This window comes from Typopeltis vanoorti, chromosome 9 (assembly GCF_054136105.1).
Source record: "Typopeltis vanoorti isolate ZY-2024b chromosome 9, IOZ_Tvanoo_1.0, whole genome shotgun sequence".
Taxonomy (NCBI): Eukaryota; Metazoa; Arthropoda; class Arachnida; order Uropygi; family Thelyphonidae; genus Typopeltis; species Typopeltis vanoorti.
In genome coordinates this window covers 139,030,851-139,056,408 of record NC_143557.1, presented here as the reverse complement: position 1 = coordinate 139,056,408, position 25,558 = coordinate 139,030,851, and the positions used below count along the sequence as shown (strand labels likewise).

Below are 25,558 nucleotides of genomic sequence, written 5' to 3'. Positions count from 1 at the left end.
GCTGCAGGAAACAAACTTCCATTGCAACAGCAAAGCTTCAGATCAACACTGGAGGAACTGGCCATATACCATGCAATATACCAGGCCATATCACTGCCCTGCCATACAACTTCATGGATCAGGAGTCAGCATTGGAATTCACCAAAACAGCACTCTAAAATTAGAAATAATCGATACCTTTCCTGGGTGTGCTATATATGCACTCATTAAAACTCAGACAGGAAAGAAAATACATATCATTAATATATGCATTCCACAAAGCGAACAGCTTGCAGTGCAGGTACTAGAGTTCGTCCGAAACCACCTCAGCGAGGTCAATAACCACATCATACAGACAGGGGATTTCAACTGTGCTCTGGATCCTGCAATGAACAGACAACAATGCCAAGAACATCGACACTCACTAGCTCAGCTTCTCCAGGATGTAATAAATGACTACGAGCTGACTGATACCTTCAGACACTTGAACCCACATGAGAAAGTGTTCTCCTGGAGAGCCAAAGGTGGTCCTACCAGTGACCTATACCAGGCATGGCTCGATAGATACTACACATCGATGCACACAATACCCTACGTCAGGAGAGTCACATACCATCCATCTCATGCATCAGACCATGATTCCATCCTTCTGAGCATTTGCATTCTTGGACACAAAGGAGGAGCATAATAGATATTTAACAACAGCCTACTACAGGATACAGAATATCTCAGAACTTCCAAAATCTATATCGAAACTCTCATCACAGATATGCCTACTTCCCAATCAATTTCCGATTGGTGGTCACTCTTTAAATCCAAAGTTAGGGTATTTACCCAAAAATATAGTCATCAGAGGAATTTGAATAAGTATTCAGTCCTTAAAAATCTGCAACAACAACAACAATTGCATCATCAGGAATCTGAGGAATACCAGTCCTCCCTAGAAGTCACCATATGCTCACACCCAGAGCACTCTGCAAGAGGAGCACTAATAAGAGCACGACACAAACACATTAACTTCATAGATGCACCCACAAAGTATTTCTTCTCACTAGAAATGCCAACAAGAGTGTACTACTATATCTGCTATAACAACAGATAGTGGAAACATCATAGAAAATCATGACGAAATCCTGTTATATACCTTGCAGTACTATAAAAATTTATACCAAGCCAACTCAAAATTTATGGAGGCCACGAATATAATTCTCTCTGATGTGAAAAGACTTTCAACAGCAACAAAGCGAAATACGGAACTCCCCATCACGCTACACGATTTGACAACTGCCTGCACCTCCTTACCTAAAGATAGATCTCCTGACATAAACGGGCTCACCACTGAGTATTACCAGTCCTTCTGGGAACAGCTTGGACCTATTCTCTACAGAATTTTTGTCGACGCGAATACCAATGGCTTCTCACTTAATATGACAACATCTGTGATTAAACTCATTCCAAAGAAAGGAGACACGACGAAATTAGGAAACTGGAGATCCATCTCCATCACAAAACAAACACTGACTGTAAAATTATATCAAAAGCCAACAAACTTAAACCCGCTCTGAGCGAAATAATAAATAGGCATCAGGGCTATTAAATCCCTGGAAGATCTATCCATGAAAACTTACACCTCATAAGCATAGCCAACAACAACAGTGAAACAATGGGTCTTGTAACATTAGACCAAGAAAAAGCTTTCGACCGCATTGAACATCTATACCTCTTCAGCTGCTTGAAGGCCTTTGGCTCAGGCATCATTCACTCTATTAAGATATTGTATGCCAAGGACACTTTTGCATGAAAATAAACTGGCTTACCATAACTGTACCATACAGCAGAGGTATTAAACAAGGCTGTCCACTTTCCAGACTTCTTTACACAATTGCCATTGGGTCCTTTTCATGTAGACTCAGCATGCTGCTTAGGGCATCCCGTCCTAAAATTCCCTACCAAACCACAACCCTGACAGAATATGCTAATGATGTTACAATTATAGCCCGCAAAGAAGAGGACTTCCATAATATACAAACAGCATACCAATAATACCAGGCAGCCTCGGGAGCCAAACTAAACGCACATAAAAGCACAGGACTGTGGTGTGGCAAATGTACAAACCGAACCGACTCCCCAATGTCTGGTAACTGGTCTGCAGAGAGGGAAACAAATACCTGGGGATTTACCTAGGAAACACGCCCTCTTATGTGGATAAGAACTGGAAAACACTAAACAAACGTTTCAAGCAAGTACTAGGAAAGGGGGCAGCAATACAAGCCTCTGCCTCCACGAGAGGGAGAACAATAATCATTAACCAAATAGCCAAATGGGATACACTAAAGATTCTCATGTCACCAGTGCAATTCATCAAACAAATAAAGTCAACTATCTATCGATTCATATGGAACAAAAACTGGCTTTCCTACTCCAAACTATGTACTTCTCTCAAAGATGGAGGACAAAACTTAATCTCCATTGACAACAGGATAACAACATTCCGACCTCGATTTTTTCTTAATACCTTACAACAGGAAATATCACACAAATGCACCACTGAATATATTTTCACTTCTGCAACAAGAGGTCTCTCTCTCTCTCTCTCTCTCTCCAAAACCTTAAGAATGACAACAGCTCACATTCCAGTAAATCTAACAAACTTCTACAAAGATGCCCTTCGAAGATGGAAGAAGCTAAACTTCCAGCACACAGTAAAGACAGCATCCTTCCCTGAAATCCTCTTGGAACCCATCTTCCACAACATGATAGTAAGAAACCCAATCACTCAGAAAGAGATTTTCTTTCCTCCATGGAGCTGGTGAGGCGTGAGGATCTTGGGTGACATTCTTTCTCCGAGCCTCACCTGGCGCTTTCCAAAATCACTCGAAAACCTGGAATATGGGAATCAGTCTGAGCAGATACACACTGTAAAGGCCGCTTTTCAAGTAGCTATGCCTGATAGCATAACTTAGCCCTCCTAACTCAGAAGATCCAGCACCTATCTTTCTGATAAAAACTAATAATTCATGGGAGAAACTTACACCCAGCAACACCAACAAAATCTACAGCTCTCTAACACAACAGTCGAACCAAAGCACTTTACCGGAAAATCCTGCGTCATCTCATCAAACACCATTTGAATGGGACCTACCGTATTGCACAATAGCCATCAAACCTGACGCAGATATTCAGTGGAGAATGTGGCACAACGTACTACCCACTCCAACTATATTACGAAAATTTAACTCAGATGTCTCAGATAACTGCCTATTCTGCTACCAATCAGGAACAGTCCGGCATATCTACTTAGAATGCTCAGTCAACACCCAATTAATCAGTTTGTCTCGGGAAACGGCAGCTCTCACCTGTGGTAGTCTTCATACAGAAGAGGAATACGTCAATCTTATCCATGTGGAGTCAAATAATCATTCATTCTGCAATTACCTCTTCATCACCGCGAAAGCGGTAATATACAACTTCTACCTCAGACATACAAGATCAGACAGCACAGCAACTTCACAGAGAGAGGCAGCTGACCAACTCCTTGCAGCTTTCAAACAAAAGGTGAGAAGTCGGATCCTATATGAGCACCACCACAGGCAAAACAACACCTTAGATCTCTTCCACCAAGACTGGAATCCACAGAATCAACTCTTGGCTGAGCAGGGCAACTGCATCATAGTCCACTTTCCAGCATAGAAGTGACATTATCCCCCTCCCAAGGAAAAGGGGAAGAAAGACTTTTCGTGCTTAACAGTGCGAATATTAATCAGCTCTCAACCTCATGTAAATAGATAATATTGTCCTATAGTAACTGTTATGTTCTTACACATACATGTCAGATTTTGTTCTTATAGAGTATCGTCAAAATAACTGTTAATGGTTGTAATTAAAAAAAAATAAAATAAAAATAAAATGTAATTCAACTTATAACTGATATTTTGATGTAACATACCTCAACAAGAGTATGAACATGTAACCTCTCTGCCTGACTGCAGAGAACCAAAAACTGGTTAATCCTGTACATAAGACTGTTATGTTTACAATAACAAAATTTAAAAAAATCCTCCAATTTATGCAACAGTCTTGCATGCTGTATGGAAGACTGTTGCATAAAAGTCAAAAGCCTTAGCAAAATCCAAAAGTATCATGGTGTGTTCATTCCCCTTATCTAGTTCAATGGTAACATTATTATAGAATGTGAAAAAGTTACTAAAGCATGACTTTCTCTTTAAACCCATGCTGTTCATTGCAAAGTAAATATTCACTGTTTACCCATTTTTGAATTTAAACTGTAATATCACAGCATCACAGCCTAATTATATTAAGGCTCTAGTAAAGATAACTTTAACAAGATTTAATAACAAATAAAAATATAATTAAACCAATTTTTCAAAAAATCTTCACCACCAGTCCTGAGATGCTGATTGGTCGATAGTTAGACACATCGGTCTTTGCAACACCCTTGTGCAATGGGATTATCATACATTCTTTCCATTCCTGCAGAATATTTCCTGTTCTGAGACTCTAATTATATAGCCTGGTTAAAGGAATAGCCAGTTCAGTTCTTTTAGCACCATGCTGATATCACATCAGTTCCTATTGCTGAATTCTTATTCAATTTGTGCAACAGCTCTAATACCTCCTCTCCGTACACGAGTTTCTTCATTCAGTGAAGAGGTAACAGTGAATTCAATGTTGTACACTTCAGGTTGATAGTTATGTGCAGTTCTTGTAATGGTTCCTACTTATATTGCAACACCAAATTTATATTAACTTGCATTGTAATGGTTCCTACATAGTTTGTTTTATAGTAATCTTATAGTTCATGTTTGCCTTTATTTTCATGCCTTTTTAACCCAGAAGAAGCCACAAGTATCAATGGTAACTTGACATATAAGAATATTAAGACATAATAATTAATAAATAACATACAATTACTGACGCATATATTTTTATTAGCATAAAATTTTCATCCTAGCATCAAATGCATGTTCAGTATGATTTCTAAATTACACAACAAGAACAGAAACTGGTATATTCAACAATGACACATGTGAACTGCACATACATGATGTAGAGCATCACAGTCTAATTATATTAAGATTCTAGTAAAGATAACTTCAACAAGATTTAATAACAAATAAATATATAATTAAATATTAAAAATATAAAAAATAACAAATAATTAAATTTAAGTTAATTCTGAAATTTGTGAAGAATCATTTTCCATACGACAGATGATTTAAGTACATCATTTCTAATTATATTCAATTACAGCTGTTTGAAGACAAAAAATGCTTAGCCATATTACATAATGAAATTAAATATGTTCATGATGGACTAATTGCAATTCTATCCCCAGATTTATTAAAAATAGTGCAGCAGATTTCAACAGTTTCTACAGATAAAATATTTACTTCTATTATTATTACCACCCCAAGACCTCATGGAGTCAAAGACTCATCTGGGAGGTACTTTTATCACACACACACAGCTCATCATACCATGTTTTAAACACATTCAAACTCATTGCAGACACCACATTCTCAGGCAAGGCATTCCAATCATTCACAACTCTGCACGAAAAAAAACCTGCCTCTCACTTCCCTACTCGCACCCTCTTTATACAGTGTTTCCAGGGATGACCTCTGGTTCTCCCCTGATCTCCCACTATTCTCTGTAAAACTTCTCCAGCATTGATCCTATAACAACCCCTTACCAATTGTAGGTCTCTATCATATCTCCCCTCTTCCTCCTATCCACCAGACTCTGCAAATTACATCTTTTCAATCTTTTCTCATACTCGACATTCCAGAGGTCAGAAACTACCTTAGTTGGTCTCTATTGGATCCTTTCCAACATCTTTTCTTCCTTCTGAAAACCCAGTGATCAAATCTGGGCACAATAGTCCATGTGTGGCCTAATCAAAGCCTTATACAACGAAACAAGAATCTCCCTACTTCTACATGTCAGTGTCCTCCGCATCATTCCCAGAAGCCTTAGTGTTGTCTTTTGGCGACGTGTCCCCTAAATTTTAGATCCTTATCCACTATCACCCCCAGATCTCTTATTTCCTCTACCTCCAACAATATATTCTCACCAAGCATAAATTCTGCATCCCATCTTTGTTTTCCAAATTTTAAAACCTTACATTTTGCAACATTGAATTCACATCCCCATTTCCGTGACAAATCACTCAATCTATTCAAGTCTTCCTGTAAGGCCACAACATCTTCACTACACTTCATGGTTCATCCCAACTTTGCATCATCTGCAAACAACTGAATATCTCCATCCAAATCTTTACCTATATCATTAATATACAAGTTAAATAGTAATGGACCTAAAACAGACCCATGAGGCACTCCACTAGTGACTTTCCTTTTCCTGGATATCGCTCCCCCATACACAACTTGCTGATACTCATAAGCGCCTCCGTAGCACAATTGGAAGAACGACGGTACATTGCACCCTTCGAATGGAATAGGCCTAAGTATCGATTCTCATTGTGACAGGAGGAATCTTTATTTGGATGATTTCAATCGAAGGTGAGTTAGCCATCCCGCATACAGACAAATCGGCCCTTCAGAACACACGCAATTTACAGACAAAAAATACTAGTTGTAGTGGTGGTGGAGGTGGGCGGTAGATGGAGATGATTCGTAGTAGAGGTTCGGTGTAGTGGTTGAGACAGTTGTAGGTGTCCTCCTGCGATGAGTCTTCGGACTCCTTGGAGGTATCAGGAATAATAATAATAATATGCTTATCAGATAGCCAGTCTTCAATCCAATGCACCAATCTAATATCCAACAACATCTGCTCTAGTATGACTGTCAATCTGCTGGAGAAGCTCATACAAAAATTTAATTATCTCATTTGTCGTCGTCATCAACCTTCTCTTTCATCTACTGGAGATCATAAAAAGACAATTATTAATATCTCAGGATTGCTTCTTACTACTCAAGAATTAAATGTACTTTCTAAATGTTGGATTAGCACCAAAAGTCATTCTAGTAATGAACTTTTTCTGGCAGTTGACAAAGCACTACATGATATTAAAGCAAATCATAGACCAATCAGTATCTCATGTGTTGTGGTAAAAGTACTAGAAAAATTGGTAAAAAAGAGAATTTAAGAATGGTAGATAAAAATATGATACTGTATGAGGATCAATGTGGCTTTGTGAATGATCAGTCATGCCTTAATAATTTACTAACTTTTCATAATTGAGTAACAGCTGAGTTGGATAGAGGAAATGGCAACAGAATGATTTCGAAATGGCATTCGACAGAATACACATGGAACTCTGTTACACAAATTAGAACAAATGGACATGGATATGACACTGGTTAAGTGGATAAGAGGGTGTTTTTTTTTTTCTGGAGGGGAAGAATCGAGGCAAAAACAAGTGACTAGTGGTGAACTGTAAGGTTCAGTGTTTGGACCATTACTGTTTAATTTGTACATAAATGACAAAGGAAATATTCAGTTGTTTATTGATGATCCCAAATTAGGTAGAGTAATAGTTAATCCAGGCAACGTAGAGAGCTTGCAGGATGATTTAAATAGGCTATCAGTATGGGCATCAGTTCAATGTCGAGAAATGTAGAGCAATGCATTTTGGGATAAATAATTTACAAGCTATGTATCACATTGATGGCACTATACTCCAGGAAATAGATCCTTTCCTTTAGTGTTACACATCGATTAGCATTTGTTGCCCCGACTTCATACCGAAATAGATACACAAAAAAGCAAATGCATGTAGCGTTCGTCATATTTCAGATAAATACGACATAGTAACAACAATCGTTACACGAGCCCACAATGGTGGGCTCGTGTAACGATTTAAATTGTTACTATTTGTTACTATATGGAATAGCCATTCCACCAATAAAAATGGACAGATACTACAGAACTATGCTGGATTCAACAACCTTCATGTAATAGGTCCTGCTGATCCCACCCATCACAACACTTATGGTAGGGCTGATGTATTGGACATAGCCATACTGCAGCACATCAGTCTCCAATACAATTTAATGACAATCAATGATCTATCAAACTCTAACCCAATACAGAAAGGCTCTCTAAGGTGCTTCCAAAATATATTGGTCCTGTTCCCATCATTAAATCAAAAGAGGAAATTGAAAAAACTGTTAAAAATCTAACAGAACAGATTACAGCAGCCTGTGCTGCAGTTACTACCCCTGCAATTACCTGCAAATCCAACCACTTGCCTGAAGATATTATGAATCTGATTAGAGAAAAAAACAAGGCTAGAAAAAGATACCACAAAACCAGAGTGCCACAAGACAAGCGTATCTTGAACAGATTCAATTCTACAGTGAGAGATGCACTCGCAGCACATAGAACTCAACTCTGGGAAGAAAAACTGACCTCCATCTCCACTGACAACCACTCTGTATGGAATCTTATCCAAAAGATTAAAAACAGAAATAAACCTCTTTCCCCCCCCCCCCTCTTCAAACAGATTCAGGTCTCATCCACACTGATGCTGATAAAGCTGAAGCAATAGCAAATCATTTCGAAAAACAATGCAAACTTGCACATGACCACCTTGATATTAGTCATATATACAAGATCCACCATAACGTCAGATATTCACTCAATTCAGCTCTCACACATTCCAATTAAATTGCCCCCACCTCACCTGCTGAAATATATGCAATTATTCAGAAATTCAAGAATAAAAAAGCTCCTGGACCCGATGGTATCTCCAACAAAGTTATAAATCTTCTGCCACGTAAAGCTATTGTTCATCTAACAAATATAATTAACTCCATCCTTCACTACAGATATTTTCCTTCCTACTGGAAACTGGCGTACATAATACCAATTCATAAACCTGGAAAAGATCCCAGTTTGCCTCAAAATTACAGACCAATCAGTCTCATCTCTAATCTCGGCAAAATTGCTGAGAAGGTAATTCTTACCAGGCTTCAAGATTCAGTACTCCAACTAAATATCCTGCTTGAGGAGCAGTTTGGCTTCCGACAGTTGCATAGCACCATGCAACAAATACACAGATTGGTAGAACACATCATCACAGGTTTTAACTCATGTCAATGCACTGGGGCTGTTTTCCTTGACTTAGCCAGTGCATTTGACAAGGTTTGGCATTATGGTTTGCTATACAAACTAATATCATCTGGTGTACCAATTGGAATCATTCAACTTATAAAGGCATCATATCTCTACAATAAACGCATGCAAGTAAGGCTGTGTGGAGTAGTCTCGAGACAAAAACACATCTTGGCTGGAGTTCCACAAGGGTCCTTACTAGTCCCAATCCTATTCTCCTTATACTTGTATGATATACCACACAACCCATTATCTTCAATTAAAGCTCTTTACGCTGATGACACAGCGATACTGGCCAGATCATTAAAGCCTCACCTAGCCATCAAGAAACTGCAAGAAAACCTACTGCAAATTCAACAATATTTAACCAAATGGCAACTCCTAGTGAATCCTCTGAAGAGCGTAGCAGTCCTATTTTCAAGAAGATCACAGCTTCCTAAAGAAGATATTCCCCTATTTAACACAAAAATTCAGTGGCAAACAGAGATCAAATATCTTGGTGTAATATTAGACAGAAAACTGACTTTTACTTCACATATTAGCAATCTTTGTGCCAACACATCAAAAGTCATAGCCCAGCTCTACCTGCTAATAAACAGAAACAGTAAGCTGAGCACCAGAATCAAACTTCTTATATACAAACTGATGGTTCGTCCAATACTCATCTACGCCTCACCGGCCTGGAGTCATACTTCAAATTCGAATATTATCAAATTACAACGCATCCAGAACAAATGTCTCAGAATAATACTGGGCACCCCATGGTTCATCCGAACTGTCCAACTGCACCGGGACACGGAGTCCCCTATATTTATACTTTCATGCGGACTATAGCAACCAAATTCCTCTCAAAAGCAACTGTGCACCCTAACAGACTGATCCAACTGGCTGCTGATTATGATGCAATGGACTATTCTAAGCACAAAAGATATAAAGCCATCCTAAACCCCAACACTGAGGATTAATTTCCTAGCCCACACAGGGCGAGCAAATAGCTCATAAACTTTATCAATTCACAGCTCCTCTCAAGATAGCCGGGAATATGAAAAGCTTTTGCTTCACCCGTTAAGTCAGTAATGTTAATAGTAATAGTAATACAATCGTTACGCTAGAAACAGTTCAGCGCGCGCTCAGCTAAACATGCATACATATATGCTGGTGCTGTACTCTGCATTAAGCCTATTTCTAGTAGTAGGGAAAAAAAGTTTAAAAAATTATTATTATTATTATTATTCAGGCCTCCATGGAGTCAAAAGACTCATCGTGGGAGGTCCTTCCTAAGAACATAAAGTCTGTCAAGACTCATCGAGGGGAGGTTCCCCTTAAGAAACACAAAGTCTATCATACCACTCCTTAAACTCATTGACCGTTCTCGCCCTCACCACTCTATCAGGCAATGCATTCCACGGCTCAACCACCCTCCATGCAAAGAAACCACTCCTCACCTTCCTGCTCACAGTTTCCTTTCGTAACTTCCAGGGATGGCCCCTTGTCATCACTCCTTCCTGCTGTTCAACCAAGTGAAAGAACTTCCCAGTGTCAACCCTGTAACCACCTCTCAACAGTTTAAAAGTCTCAATCATATCACCTCTCCTTCTTCTATCCGCCAAACTCTGCAGTCCACATTCCCTCAGCCGATTTTCATAACTATCCTTGTACAGTCCTGAGACCATCTTTGTCATCCGTCTTTGTATCTTTTCCACAGTTAATTTATTCCCTTCAAATCCTGGGGATCTGAAGATCTGAGAACAATAATCCAAGTGTGGTCTGATCAGAGATTTATACAACGGAATGATAACCCTCTTATCTCTGCAGGTCAGTGTCCTTCTCATAATTGCAGCAATCCTCTGTGTTACCTTCACCACCTTTGCAATATGTCCCCTAAACTTCAGGTTTCTATCAATCATCAACCCCAGATCTCTTGTCTCCCCAACTTCCTCCAGTATAACTCCTCCCATAGAGTATGCAGCATCCCATCGATGTTTCCCAAACCTCAAGACCTTACATTTTGCTGCATTAAACTGACATCCCCATTCATTTGCCCATGTATCTAGCTTATTCAAATCCTCTTGCAGGGCTACCACAACTGCACTATTACTAATAATCCTTCCCAGCTTAGCATCATCCGCAAACAACTGAATATCCCCTTGCAATCCGAATCCGCTGGCAATGTCATTGATATAAAGGTTAAATATAGGTCCTAGTACTGAGCCCTGTGGGACCCCACTTGTAACCTTCTGTCTCCTTGAAACCGCTCCACCATACACAACTCTCTGATACCTATCAGACAGCCAACCCTGAATCCAGTTGACCAATCTGACATCCAGACCCATGTGTTGCAACTTAAATATCAGCTTATCATGTGGCACCCTGTCAAATGCCTTTGCTAAGTCTAAGAAAATTGCAGTATATGCCTTTCCCTCATCTAATGTTCTTGTAACTTTATTATAAAAGGCTAGCATATTGCTAAAACAAGAGCGGCCTTTCACAAATCCATGTTGACACTCACAGATAACATTACCCTCATCTGCCCAGTGCTGTATACGGTCCCTCACTACTTTCTCCAAGATCTTAACAACTAATGATGACACACAGACTGGACTATAATTAGACACTTCCAGTCTGTTACCACCCTTAAGCAATGTATAATGTAAAACAGGCTTTAGTTCATTTGAAAAGAAATCATCACGGTTCGTATCTATAGATCAAAATGGGATATGAAAAAAGTTCATATGTCGAGCGGTTCGTAAGTCGAGGTACCACTGTAGTCCTATTTATAATTAACTCTTAGGGAGAAAGATTACATGGGTAGAATATGTGCCTTTCATATTCTTGGAATTTTTAGACCATCTTTATTGTTAAGATTAGGGTGGTTGATAAGAATTTCACAGGCCTCCTTAAATTTACGTTCATACCACGTTTTGATGTGATGTAAAGAACAGATGCTTTTCCAGTCAATTCTATGTAAAGTGTTCAGTGCATGACCAGAAAAGCTAGCTTTACCATAGTTATTAAATTTAATGTGACATTTATGTTCCTTTTTTTCTGATAGCAAGTTTGCATCCTGTTTCCTCTATATAGGGCAAATTACAGGTGCAATGAATATATTCACTGCACCTGTAATTGGGCCATTTATATTCCTTTTTTCTGATAGGAATTGTGCATCCTCTTTCCTCTATATAAGGAAAGATTCTTGAAAATAGTTCAGGCACAAACTTTGTTTGCTTACACTTGGATAAAGGATTAAAACACGCATATAATTTCTTGGAATCTTTAATTTATAACGGCACCAATCTTGAAGTTTGCTGATGTTGAGTTGAAGTTCATTCCAGTAGTTGATGTGTTTTAGATTTGATATTTACAGTTAATAGTCTGCAGGCATACAACTTACCTAAATAGCATAGTTTTTATTGACTTCAAACAAGCATTTGATTCCATTGACACAAACAAAATGATAAACATCTTAATAAAATATAATAAATTTAGTTTAATCCCTTATCCTTTTTTAAGGATGAGAAAGGTGAAGCTGACTTTTTGCTGTTCGTTTGGATTCCCCAACAAAAACAACAGGGAACTTTGTTTAACCAGGTGATGCCTCAGCCAGCAAACTTTTTGTCCTTCATAAATTCTTTATAAACATCTTAAAAATTGTGACATTAGATTCAAAAATACAAACCTTTATTACAAATTATTATAAAGATAACAAAGCAACTGTAAATTTAATAAAATAAAAACAGACAAATTCAAAGTAGAAAAGGGAGTTATGCAGAGTTAGTCACTCATGTTTATTTACTATCGATCTTGAAGAATTATGCAAAGCCATTGCTGAAGAAGGTAGGAGATGTCATATAATAATAATAAGAAAAAAAAGAACCAGGTCTACAAAGAAATAGCATGAATATCAGTCACATTAAATATGCAGATGATATTATTCTTTTTGAAGAATCTGGAGTAAATGACAAAAATTTTAAACGAAGAGTGCAAAACTTTTGGAATGAAAATCACTCTAAGCAAAACTAAAACAATGAAAACAGAAAGAGATGAGGTAAAAAAATTTTATAAACTTAGAAAATCATATACTTGAACAAGTAAAGCAATTTACATATCTTGGCAGTCTCATTATTCACAATCATGAAAACAAAGAAACAGTAAAATGCAAACTTAACAAAAGATGGTCTAATATGAATAAATTAAACAAAATAAGGAAAAATAACAGCAATTCAAAAAGTCCAAAATAAAACTCTATAAAATCATTATTACACTTATGGCAATGTATGGAGCTGAGACATGGAGACTCATTCAGAAAGAAATACAGAAAATCAGAGCATTTGAAATGAAATGCTTAAGAAAAATAAATAAGACTCACTGGTCAGAACACAAAACAAATGAGCAGGTCAAACACAAATTAAACTATAGAGAAGATATGATAGCTATAATTCTTAAACAGCAATTAAGATGGTTTGGACACCTCCAGAGAATGTCCTCTCAGAGATTACCAAATATAATCTTGAATGGAATCATTGAGGGAAGGCAATCAAGAGGTAGACCAAAAGAAACTTGGCTACAGTCTTTGAAGGAAAGGTCACAATTATCGAGCTTCAGAGAGATGGAACCAGATGGCAAAAATTTGTTCATAGGAATTAGATCCATCTACTGAAGGATGAGAAAGATGAAACTGACTTTTTGCTGTTCGTTTGGATTCCCCAACAAAAACAACGGGGAACTTTGTTTAACCAGGTGATGCCTCAGCCAGCAAACCAATAAAACATGATTTACCATCATGTTATATTGGTTTTAATCAATAAGAATACAAATTAGTTTGCCAAATTTCCAAATCACCAGCCTGAGAGATACTTAGAGATAATTTCCTAAAACTCAGGACTAGGGGTTTAAGAATTTTAAACTGGGTCATGGTCATAGCATCTGGTTGGCCAAGTGGTTAGCGTATCCAGCCAAACAGCTGCAGGTTCGAATCCCGCCATGGGCATAGATGTTTGTGATTGTCTGTGAAAATACTAGTGATGATGGTCTGGGGTAGACGGCATTGTTGTAGATGATGAAGGTAGTTGCAGTTTGTGGAGATGGAAACTCGTAGAGTAGATGCCCTCCCTCGATGAATCTTTGGACTCCCTGGAGGTATTACATTATAATAATAATAATAAAGAGTCATCACTTTGCATCTGAACAGAGAGAGAGAGAGAGAGAAATCATGCAGTCTTGACCTGAGAGATGGGGATTTTAGATGAAGGGAGTATTTGTGTAACTACAAAGCAGCCCATTATGTCAAACTTAGGAAATAGAGCCATTTTTATTTCATTTTTTGATGCAACTTCCACCCACAAAATATTGTAAACTTATAGCACATCAGCAGGCATAGATAGGCTACAGGTTAAGTAATCTTGAATATGCTGGTTGAAGCATTCCTTAGATAAATGATAAACAAGATAAAAGGAATATCATGATAAAAAGAAAAATACATACAAAGGTTCAGGGCTGTACTTATGCACAGGTGCATGATGCTCTAGCTATGGGCCCCAAAAAATTAGGGCCAATTTAAGGGCTCCAAACAATGAGGAAGTCGGGGGGGCACACTCTAGCACCTTGGGCTCTGCTTGTCTCAGCAAAAGTGTAAGTACTGCCCTGGCAAAAGTTATAAAAAGAATCAATGTGAAGTGACTTCCATTGTCAGCTGGGGAGGCATGTGATGAGATTTGCAACAAAAGAAATAACAGAATTCCATGGTGGATACAGGAAGTTTAAGAAGCAATTATGGAAAAGAAAGCATATCAAAAGTTCTTGGCCATTAAGGCAGCACGTATTTGACAGAATTCACAGAAAAATTTAACAAATGAAACAGTGTGTAAAAGTAACTAAACAAAAGTCATGGGTAGACTTGGGTAAGAATAAAGAAATTAATATCAGGAAGGTGGCAAAATGTTTTGGAGGTATTGAAAAAGCTCAGAAATGGAGAAAAGATTACTATAAAAGGAATCAGAAACAATGAAGGTGACACAAAATCAGAAGATATACATATTTGAGATGTCTGGAGTAATTAACCTGACACATAGAAAGGTGGATGCTCCAAGAGGAGGTGAGAGAATGTGTAGGCAGGAAAATAATGGGATGATCAGGGATCAAAAGGAAACAGATGGAATTGCAAAGGGTTCTAAAATGAAGAAGCAGAAAGGGAAATGGCCCCAGTCCAGCATGGAGAGATCACATCGAGTGAGTGGTATCAGTGGAACTAGCTGTAGATCCAGAAATGAGTTGTTGTGTTTGTATACCAATGCTAGAAGTATAAGAAACAAGGCGGATGAAATGGTTGCACTAATTGCGTCTGTGCACCCAGAGATTGTCGGAATAAGTGAGACATGGTTAGATGAGGATGACATCCTGACAGGAATAGAGATGGAAAGGTATGATGTGTTTCGTGAGGATAGAAGGGGTAAAAAGGGAGGGGGAGTGCTATTGATGATAGAGAAAGAGTTATGTCCATACAAGGTAGAGATGCAAGAGGGAAATGGGGCCAGTGGTTTTGAGGCAGTATGGTGTGAGATAGAGGTGAATAGAATCAAATACTTGGTGGGATGTTGTTATAGACCTGGTAATGTGGATGGTGGTGATAGTGAAATGTATGGTCAAATAAGCCAAGCAAATAAGAAAAGGGTGATCATTATGGGTGATTTTAATTATGGCAATATAGACTGGAATGAAGAGATAGCAACTGGAAGTAAAGAAAATGAGTTTCTTGAGTTTTTGAGGGATAACTACCTCAGACAGTATGTAACAGAGGGCACAAGAGGATTAAGGGTCTTGGATTTGGTCATCTCATCGGAGGATGTAATTATCAATGAGGTATCAAATCATCCACCAATTGGTGAAAGTGACCATGAGGTGATTACTTGGGTGGTTGCCAGCAGTGCAAGGACCCCTGTGAAAAAAGGGTATATGTGGAACTACAAGGGGGGTGATTATGAAGAGCTCAGGAGACAGCTTGCAGGTGTAGCATGGAATGAGGAGTTAGCTGGAAAAGAGATCAATGCAGCTTGGGGGATTTTCAAAAAATATTTAGTGGATGCAATGTCTAAATGTATACCACGGGTGAGAAGGTTAAATAAGTTAGGTGTGAGATGGATGAATAAAGAGATTAAGCATGCAATACAGAGAAAAAGGGCATTGTGGAGGCAGCATAAAAGAAGTGGAAGTAACCAATTTCATGAGTTCTACAAAGACCGGGCAAGGAGAGTGACTTGGTTGGTGAGAGTAGCTAAAGAGAGGTATGAACAGCAGTTAGCTAATGAAGCTAAAAAGAATCCTAGGGAGTTCTTTCGATATGTAGCCAGCAAAAGAAAGAATGATTATGGAAGGATGACATTGATTGGAGAAAATACTATAAAGACAGCTGATGCAGAATGTGTGATGGAGATACTTAATGAGCAGTTCATAAAGATCTTTCGATCTTGTGAATGTAACTTCATGGAGGGATTGAGAGCAGTTGATGATGGGGAGGAGAGACTGACTGTAAGTGAGGAAGAGGTGTTTGGGGAGTTGAGTAAACTAGATGTAAATAAGGCTGTGGGACTTGATAATATATCACCGCGCATTCTGAAGGAATGTGCCAGAGAGTTGACAAAAAATATTTAGTGGATGCAATGTCTAAATGTATACCACGGGTGAGAAGGTTAAATAAGTTAGGTGTGAGATGGATGAATAAAGAGATTAAGCATGCAATACAGAGAAAAAGGGCATTGTGGAGGCAGCATAAGAGAAGTGGAAGTAACCAATTTCATGAGTTCTACAAAGACCGGGCAAGGAGAGTGACTTGGTTGGTGAGAGTAGCTAAAGAGAGGTATGAACAGCAGTTAGCTAATGAAGCTAAAAAGAATCCTAGGGAGTTCTTTCGATATGTAGCCAGCAAAAGAAAGAATGATTATGGAAGGATGACATTGATTGGAGAAAATACTATAAAGACAGCTGATGCAGAATGTGTGATGGAGATACTTAATGAGCAGTTCATAAAGATCTTTCGATCTTGTGAATGTAACTTCATGGAAGGATTGAGAGCAGTTGATGATGGGGAGGAGAGACTGACTGTAAGTGAGGAAGAGGTGTTTGGGGAGTTGAGTAAACTAGATGTAAATAAGGCTGTGGGACTTGATAATATATCACCGCGCATTCTGAAGGAATGTGCCAGAGAGTTGACACCTGCCTTGACATATTTTTTTAATACGAGTCTTGCACTTGGTCAAGTCCCTAAAGAGTGGAAGGAGGGCAAGATTGTGCCACTTCATAAAGGAGGTGATCGAACTCAAGCATCAAACTATAGGCCTATCTGTGTGTCAGGTGTTGTGGTTAAGTTGTTGGAGAAGCTTGTGAGAACTAGGATCCAGAGTTGGGTTGACAACAATGGTATAATCTTTGATGGACAGCATGGATTTGCTAAAGGGAGGTCGTGTTTTAGTAATCTACTTACTTATTACAATAAAGTGACTGCTTCCTTGGACAGAGGAGAAGGATACACAGTAATATATTTGGATTTTGCAAAAGCTTTTGATAGAGTACCTCATGATAAGTTGACAGTCAAACTAGAGCAGATGGGGTTGGATATTAGATTAGTGCATTGGATTGGAGACTGGCTATCTGATAGGTATCAACAAGTTGTGTATGGGGGTGCAATATCCAGGAAAAGGAAAGTCACTAGTGGAGTGCCTCAGGGATCTGTTTTAGGGCCATTACTATTTAACTTGTATATTAATGATATTGGCAAAGATTTGGATGGAGATATTCAGTTGTTTGCAGATGATGCAAAGTTGGGACGAACCATAAAGAGTAGTGGAGATGTTGTGGCCTTGCAAGAAGACTTGAATAAATTGAGTGAATGGGCAAGCAAATGGGGATGTGAGTTCAATGTTGCAAAATGTAAGGTTTTAAAATTTGGAAAACAAAGATGGGATGCAGAATTTATGCTTGGTGAGAATATATTGTTGGAAGTAGAGGAAATAAGAGATCTGGGAGTGATAGTGGATAAGGATCTAAAATTTAGGGGACACATCGCCAAAATTGTGAAGACAACACAAAGACTTCTGGGAATGATGAGGAGGACACTGACGTGTAGAAATAGGGAGATTCTTGTTCCATTGTATAAGGCTTTGATTAGGCCACACATGGACTATTGTGCCCAGATTTGGTCACCTGGTTTTCAGAAGGATGAAGAGATGTTGGAAAGGGTCCAAAGGCGACTGACTAAGGTAGTTTCTGACCTCTGGAATGTCGAGTATGAGGAAAGATTGAAAAGATGTAATTTGCAGAGTCTAGTGGAGAGAAGGAAGAGGGGAGATATGATAGAGACCTACAAGTTGGTAAGGGGTTGTTATAGGATCAATGGTGGAGAAGTTCTACAGAGAATAGTGGGAGATCAGGGGAGAACCAGAGGTCATGCCTGGAAACTGTATAAAGAGGGTGTGAGTAGGGGAGTGAGAGGCAGGTTTTTTTCGTGCAGAGTTGTGAATGATTGGAATGCCTTGCCTGAGAGTGTGGTGTCTGCAAGGAGTTTGAATGTGTTTAAGACCCGGTATGATGAGATGTGTGTGAGATAAAAGGACCTCCTAGATGAGTCTTTGACTCCATGAGGTCTTGTTTAATAATAATAATAATAATAATAATAATAATAATTATTATTTTGAAAGACTGCTGGAACAGTAGTAGAAAATATTCAAAAGGAATGCAACCAAGAGTACACATCAATACTTGAAGTAAAAAAGTTCATCCAAAACCCAAAATGTGGAAAAAAAGCTAGAATATTTGACCAGAAATCCTCAATATATATATATATATATATATATATATATATATAGAGGTATCAAAGTTTTACAGTGACCATATTACATTCAGAAGGTAGACTTCCAAAGAATTGGCATGGCCCTCATAGTACCTATCTGTAATAATAGGGGAAATAAAACAATGTAAGAAATACAGAGAAACTTCCTTGCTGAGTGCTTCAGGTAAGATTTAAGCAACATACTTAAGAAGAGGCTAAGAGAAACTGGAGAAGAACAAGCTAGGTTCAAGCTAAATAAAGGTTGTCAGATTTTTACTTTAACACACAAGATGAGAAATCATGGGAATACAGGCAAACCTCGTTAATGTGAATAATAAATCTATCAATTAATGCACGCTAAGCAAATGCAATAAACAATAGGAATAATATTAATTCATCTATCAGCTAGTGTAAATTTGGAAACAAGAAAATTACAGTATAAGCTATATATTAGAGGATAAAATCATCAAAGTTAATAAAAACCAACTGTTTAAATTTTTATTTAATATCTAAACATTTGATTGAGCTACTTTTTTTACAAAAAAATTAAGTAAACATGTTTGAATCGTGCCCAACTTTTTCATCTTGTCATACAATTTGCGATTGTTGGTGAACGCTTCATCAAGATTTTGGCAGACTTCAAAGCTTCATTCCATATCAGGATCAGCATCAAACAAAATTTCTTTAGCATGCTCAATGTGATTGAAATCTAGCTCAAATTCTTTCGCAGTTAGCTTCTAAGTTGTAACATTCTCGTCTTCTTCACACTCATTATCTTCTTCATATGCACGCTGTTCTTCTAGTTGAAGGAGATCATGCTCGCTTAACTGTTCTGAATGGGAATCGAGCAAGTTTCTCACATCTTTATTATCCAGTTCATTAAATCCAAGTTCTTTTCCAAGTGTGATGATTTCTTCAAAATATTAGATCTTGGATTTTGCGCATGATAAACTAACATAGGCTTGAGTTTAAAGTCGCCTTCTGCATTGCCTCCTAATAAGAGTGTAAGACGATCTTTAGATTAGTTTATATTCTGGTTGGGATGCTTCAGTTTTAGCTAAGAAAGTTTTTCTTGGCATATTATTATTATTATTACCACCCCAAGACCTCATGGAGTCAAAGACTCATCTAGGAGGTCCTTTTATCACACACACAGCTCATCATACTGTGTTTTAAACACATTCAAACTCTTTGCAGACACCACATTCTCAGGCAAGGCATTCCAATCATTCACAACTCTGCCTGAAAAAAAACCTGCCTCTCACTTCCCTACTCGCACCCTCTTTATACAGTGTTTCCAGGGATGACCTCTGGTTCTCCCCTGATCTCCCACTATTCTCTGTAAAACTTCTCCAGCATTGATCCTATAACAACCCCTTACCAATTGTAGGTCTCTATCATATCTCCCCTCTTCCTCCTATCCACCAGACTCTGCAAATTACAACTTCTCAATCTTTCCTCATACTCGACATTCCAGAGGTCAGAAACTACCTTAGTCGGTCTCCTTTGGACCCTTTCCAACATCTTTTCATCCTTCTGAAAACCCGGTGACCAAATCTGGGCACAATAGTTCATGTGTGGCCTAATCATAGCCTTATACAACGAAACAAGAATCTCCCTACTTCTACACGTTAGTGTCCTCTGCATCATTCTCAGAAGCATTTGTGTTGTCTTCACAATTTTGGCGATATGTCCCGTAAATTTTAGATCCTTATTTACTATCACCCCTAAATCTCTTATTTCCTCTACCTCCAAAAATATATTCTCACCAAGCATAAATTCTGTCACATCTTTGTTTTCCAAATTTTAAAACCTTACATTTTGCAACATTGAACTCACATCCCCATTTCCATGCCCAATCACTCAATCTATTCAAGTCTTCCTGTAAGACCACAACATCTTCACTATACTTTATGGTTCGTCCGAACTTTGCAGCATCTGCAAACAACTGAATATCTCCATCCAAATCTTCACCTATATCATTAATATACAAGTAATGGACCTAAAACAGACCACTGAGCACTCCACTAGTGACTTTCCTTTTCCTGGATATTGCTCCCCCACACACAACTTGTTGATACCTATCAGATAGCCAGTCTCCAATCCAATGCACCAATCTAATATCCAACCCCATCTGCTCTAGTTTGACTATCAACCCATCATGAGGTATTCAATCAAAAGCCTTTGCGAAATCCAAGTATATTACTGTGTATCCTTTTCCTCTGTCCAAGGAAGCAGTCACTTTATTGTAATAAGTAAGCAGATTACTAAAACATGACCTCCCTTTAGCAAATCCATGCTGTCCATCAAAGATAATACAATTATTATCAATCCAACTCTGGATCCTAGTTCTCACAAGCTTCTCCAACAACTTAACCACAACAACTGACACACAGATAGTCCTATAGTTTGATGCTTGAGTTCGATCACCTCCTTTATGAAGTGGCACAATCTTGCCCTCCTTCCACTCCTTAGGAACTTGACCGAGTGCAAGACTCATATTAAAAAAAAATATGTCAAGGCAGATGTGTACACCCTGGCACATTCTTTCAGAACACGTGGTGATATATTATCAAGTCCCACAGCTTTGTTAATATCTAGTTTACTCAACTCCCCATACACCTTTTGCTCACCTACAGTCAGTCTCTCCTCCCCATCATCAACTGCTCTCAATCCCTCCATGAAGTTACATTCACAAGATCGAAAGATCTTTATGAACTGCTCATTAAGTATCTCCATCACACATTCTGCATCAGCTGTCTTTATAGTATTTTCTCCAATCAATGTCATCCTTCCATAATCATTCTTTCTTTTGCTGGCTACATATCGAAAGAACTCCCTAGGATTCTTTTTAGCTTCATTAGCTAACTGCTGTTCATACCTCTCTTTAGCTACTCTCACCAACCAAGTCACCCTCCTCGCTTGGTCTTTGTAGACCTCATGGAATTGGTTATTTCCACTTCTCTTATGCTGCCTCCACAATGCCCTTTTTCTCTGTATTATATACTTAATCTCTTTATTCATCCATCTCATCACACCCACCTTATTTAACCTTCTCATCCTTGAAATACATTTAGACATTGCATCTACTAAACAGGTTTGGAAAATCCCCCAAGCTGCATTGATCTCTTTTCCAGCTAACTCCTCATTCCATGGGGGGTGATTATGAAGAGCTCATTCCTGAGCTCTTCATAATCCCCCCCCCCCTTGTAGTTCCACATATACCCTTTTCTCACAGAGGTCCTCACACTGCTGGCAACCACCCAGGTAATCACCTGATGCACCTCACCATATGCTTCCAAAAGAGACCAATTTCGTCATCGTTGAATATTTGCCGATCATTATAATCACCCTCCTGAATTATCCTTTGCAATTCTTAATGAAACTTGGCTGCATAATCTTTATCAGCACTAGCAGATTCCCCAGTTATTCTTATGTTATGCAGTCCAGTTCGATTTTTAAAATGGTCAAACCATCCCAAATTCGCAGTAAAGCTTTCACGTTCCTCTTGAAATTTGGTCTCTTTCAGTGAGATAAAAATATAAAGAGCTTTTGCCTGAATATTCCTTATACTATCAGAAAATGGCTTCTATTTCGGGTGATCTCTATGCTTAAAGAAACAGTAGCAACTTTTTCTTGTTCTTTGTATTCTTTGCTCTTATTTAATGAAGTCCAAACTATAGACTCGCTGTATCCCAGGTCTTGCACAATCATTGTATTACTAGCACTACTTTCATGTCTCTTAATGATGTCCAGCTTTTCCGCTTGCTGCAGATTGGTGACAAAAATTTTTGCGTAATGCAAAAAAATGCATTAACTGATTAATCACTCTTGTAAAGCAGGAAATGGTATCATTTCACTCAATCACACTAACTGATTATCATGCATATCAAATTTGCATTAAGTGGGGTTTTCCTGTATATCCACTATCACCCCAAGATCTCTTATTTCGTTCCACCTCCTCCAAGATATCCCTACCAAGTTTAATAAACACTACAATTCATTTCTGTTTTCCAAATTTTAAAACTTTACATTTTGCAACATCCTATTGTAAAGTCACAACATCATCCATTCTACTCCTCACAGCTCTTCCCAATTTTGCATCATCTGCAAACAACTGAATATTCCCATTCAAATCTTCCCCAATATCATTACCATTCAGGTTAAAGAGCTATGGCCCTAAAATAGACTCCTGAGGAACACAAATAGTGGTTTCCTCTTCTGGGATAATTCTCCCCATTCACAACATACTCAGGCAATACATTCCACTCACAAACCACTCTCCATGTAAAGAATCTTCTCACTCCTCTGCTCACACCCTGTTTATACATCCATTTGAAAAATCTCTTCCATGTCAACCTGATAACAACCCTTCACTAGCTTATATTTCTCAATCATATCCACCTTCCCCCCCCCTCCTCCTCCTCCTATTCACTAGTCTTTGCAACTTACATTTTCTCAATTTCTCCTCATACTCCACATTCCAAAGACCACTGACCACTTTGTGAATCTTCCCTGGACCCTTTCCAACATATCTTCGTCACCATGAAAACTCGGTGACAAAATCTGTGCACAATAATCCATATGAGGCTTATACAATGGCATCATAATCTCTCTCTCTCTCTCTCTCTCTCTATTTCTGCATGTCGCTCCTCTGCATCATTGCCATTATCTGATGTGATGTCTTCATACCTTGTGCAATGTGGCCCCTGAATTTCAGATCATTGTCCACCACCATTATTCCTAGGGCTCTCATCTCCTCTAATTCCTTTAAAGTTTTCCCACCAGGTGTATACTTTGCATCCCATCGTTGTTTACCATATCTTAAAACCTTACACTTTGCAACATTGAATTGACAGTTCCACTTACATGCCCATTGATGACATCTATTCAAGTCCTCTTGTAAGACCATAACATTCATTTGACTCTGCATTGCTCTCCCCAATTTTGCATCATATGCAAACAGCTGCATATCACTACTTAAACCTGTCCCAATATCATTAACATACAAATTGAATAACAATGGTCTCCCAAAACTGACTCCTGTGGTACACCGCTAGTGACCTTCCTCTTTCAGGATACTGCACCACCATATACAACTTTCTGATACCTATCTGACAGCCAGTCACTGATCCAACTCAGAAGTCTATTATGCAATCCCATCTGTTTCAATTTATTTAGCAGTTTGTCATCTGGCAATTTAGCAAAAGCTTCTGCAAAATCCATATACACCACCACTACACGCATCTCACATGTCCAAGGTATTTTTCACTTTTTTACAGTACATAAGTAAGTAAGTTAGTAAAACATGATCTCCCTTTAACAAACCCATGCTGATAACCACATATACCTATCATTGGCTGTCAGATATACCAATCAGACAGCCAATCTCCAATCTAATGCATTAGTCTAATATCCAACACCCTATCCACTCTATCAAAAGCATTTGCAAAATCTAAATATACCACTGTGTATCCATCTCTCTTATCCAATGCAGCTGTCATCCCTTATTGTAATAAGTAAGCAGATGACTAAAATATGACTTTGCTTTAGTAAATTTATGTTGTCCATCAAAGAAAATATTATTCTTGTCAACTTAATTTTGGATTCTGGTTCTCAGTTACCTCTCTACACTTTAACCATAACACCTGACATGCAAATTGGACTATAATCTGAAGTCTGAGTTCTGTCATCTCCCTTATGATGTGGCACAATCTTGCCTTCCTTTCAGTCCTTTGGATGTGAGATCTAATGTAAGACTCATATTGAAGAAGTATGTCAACTCCTTGACACATTCCCTCAAAACATGCAGAAATATATTATAATCAATTTTTTTCCTGCTACTACATATCAAAAGAACACCCTAGGGTTTCTTTTGATGAAATCTATTCAAACCTGTTCTTTGTACTCCCTCATAGAACTGATTATTAGCACTCATCTTATGTTGCCACCTCTGTATTGCATGCTTAATCTCTTCATTCATCCATTTCACACCTACCTTATTTAATCTTCTGACCCTTAGAACACATTTATACATTGCTTCTACTAGATAGTTCGCGAGAAGTAGCAGTGTAAAGAGGGCTCCCATTTGAGATGAGTTTGAAATTATTAATAATATATAAGTGTGTGTGCATGAGTAAGAGTTGCTATAAAAGTTGTGCGCTTGCAAGTGTTATTAGTGTGGGATTTTTTTTGTTTAAGTTTATTTACAAATTCATTGAAATTAACCGGCAAAGAAAAGATGGCAGCAGCTTTGTCCATGCAGAAATTCAATTTTGATTTCAGTCGTTTCGTGAAATGTGAGGTGTGCTATATGTACTCGTTTGATTATATAGATAAATTGTGGACATTTAAGGCAGATGGAAGGAGGGTGTGTGTGCAAAATGTGAGCTGAATGAGGATTTGATGAGTGCTAATATGTTGATAACTGAAAGTGTTAGTAGCAAGAATGCCACGAGAAGGATGAGTGCACATATGATAGAAAAAGACGGTGTAAAAGAGCAGAGAAAACTTACTTACCTTACTTTTCTACCAATATTTACATCATCTTGAATCATGGGTACACTATCCATTGGGGGTCCGATGTCTCCTTCACTATCTTCCACCTTTCTTTGTCTAGTGCACAGTGTTGCAGTTTCTGTAAATCCATTTCACACCAGTTCT

The 25,558-nt window shown here is 38.3% G+C and overlaps 1 protein-coding gene across 4 annotated transcripts in view; it reads right to left on the bottom strand.

The window, feature by feature from the left end:
* The window catches only part of LOC150103618 (proteolipid protein 2-like), a 171,334-nt gene that overhangs the window by 51,028 nt on the left and 94,748 nt on the right, over window positions 1-25,558 (bottom strand). The window lies entirely within an intron of this gene.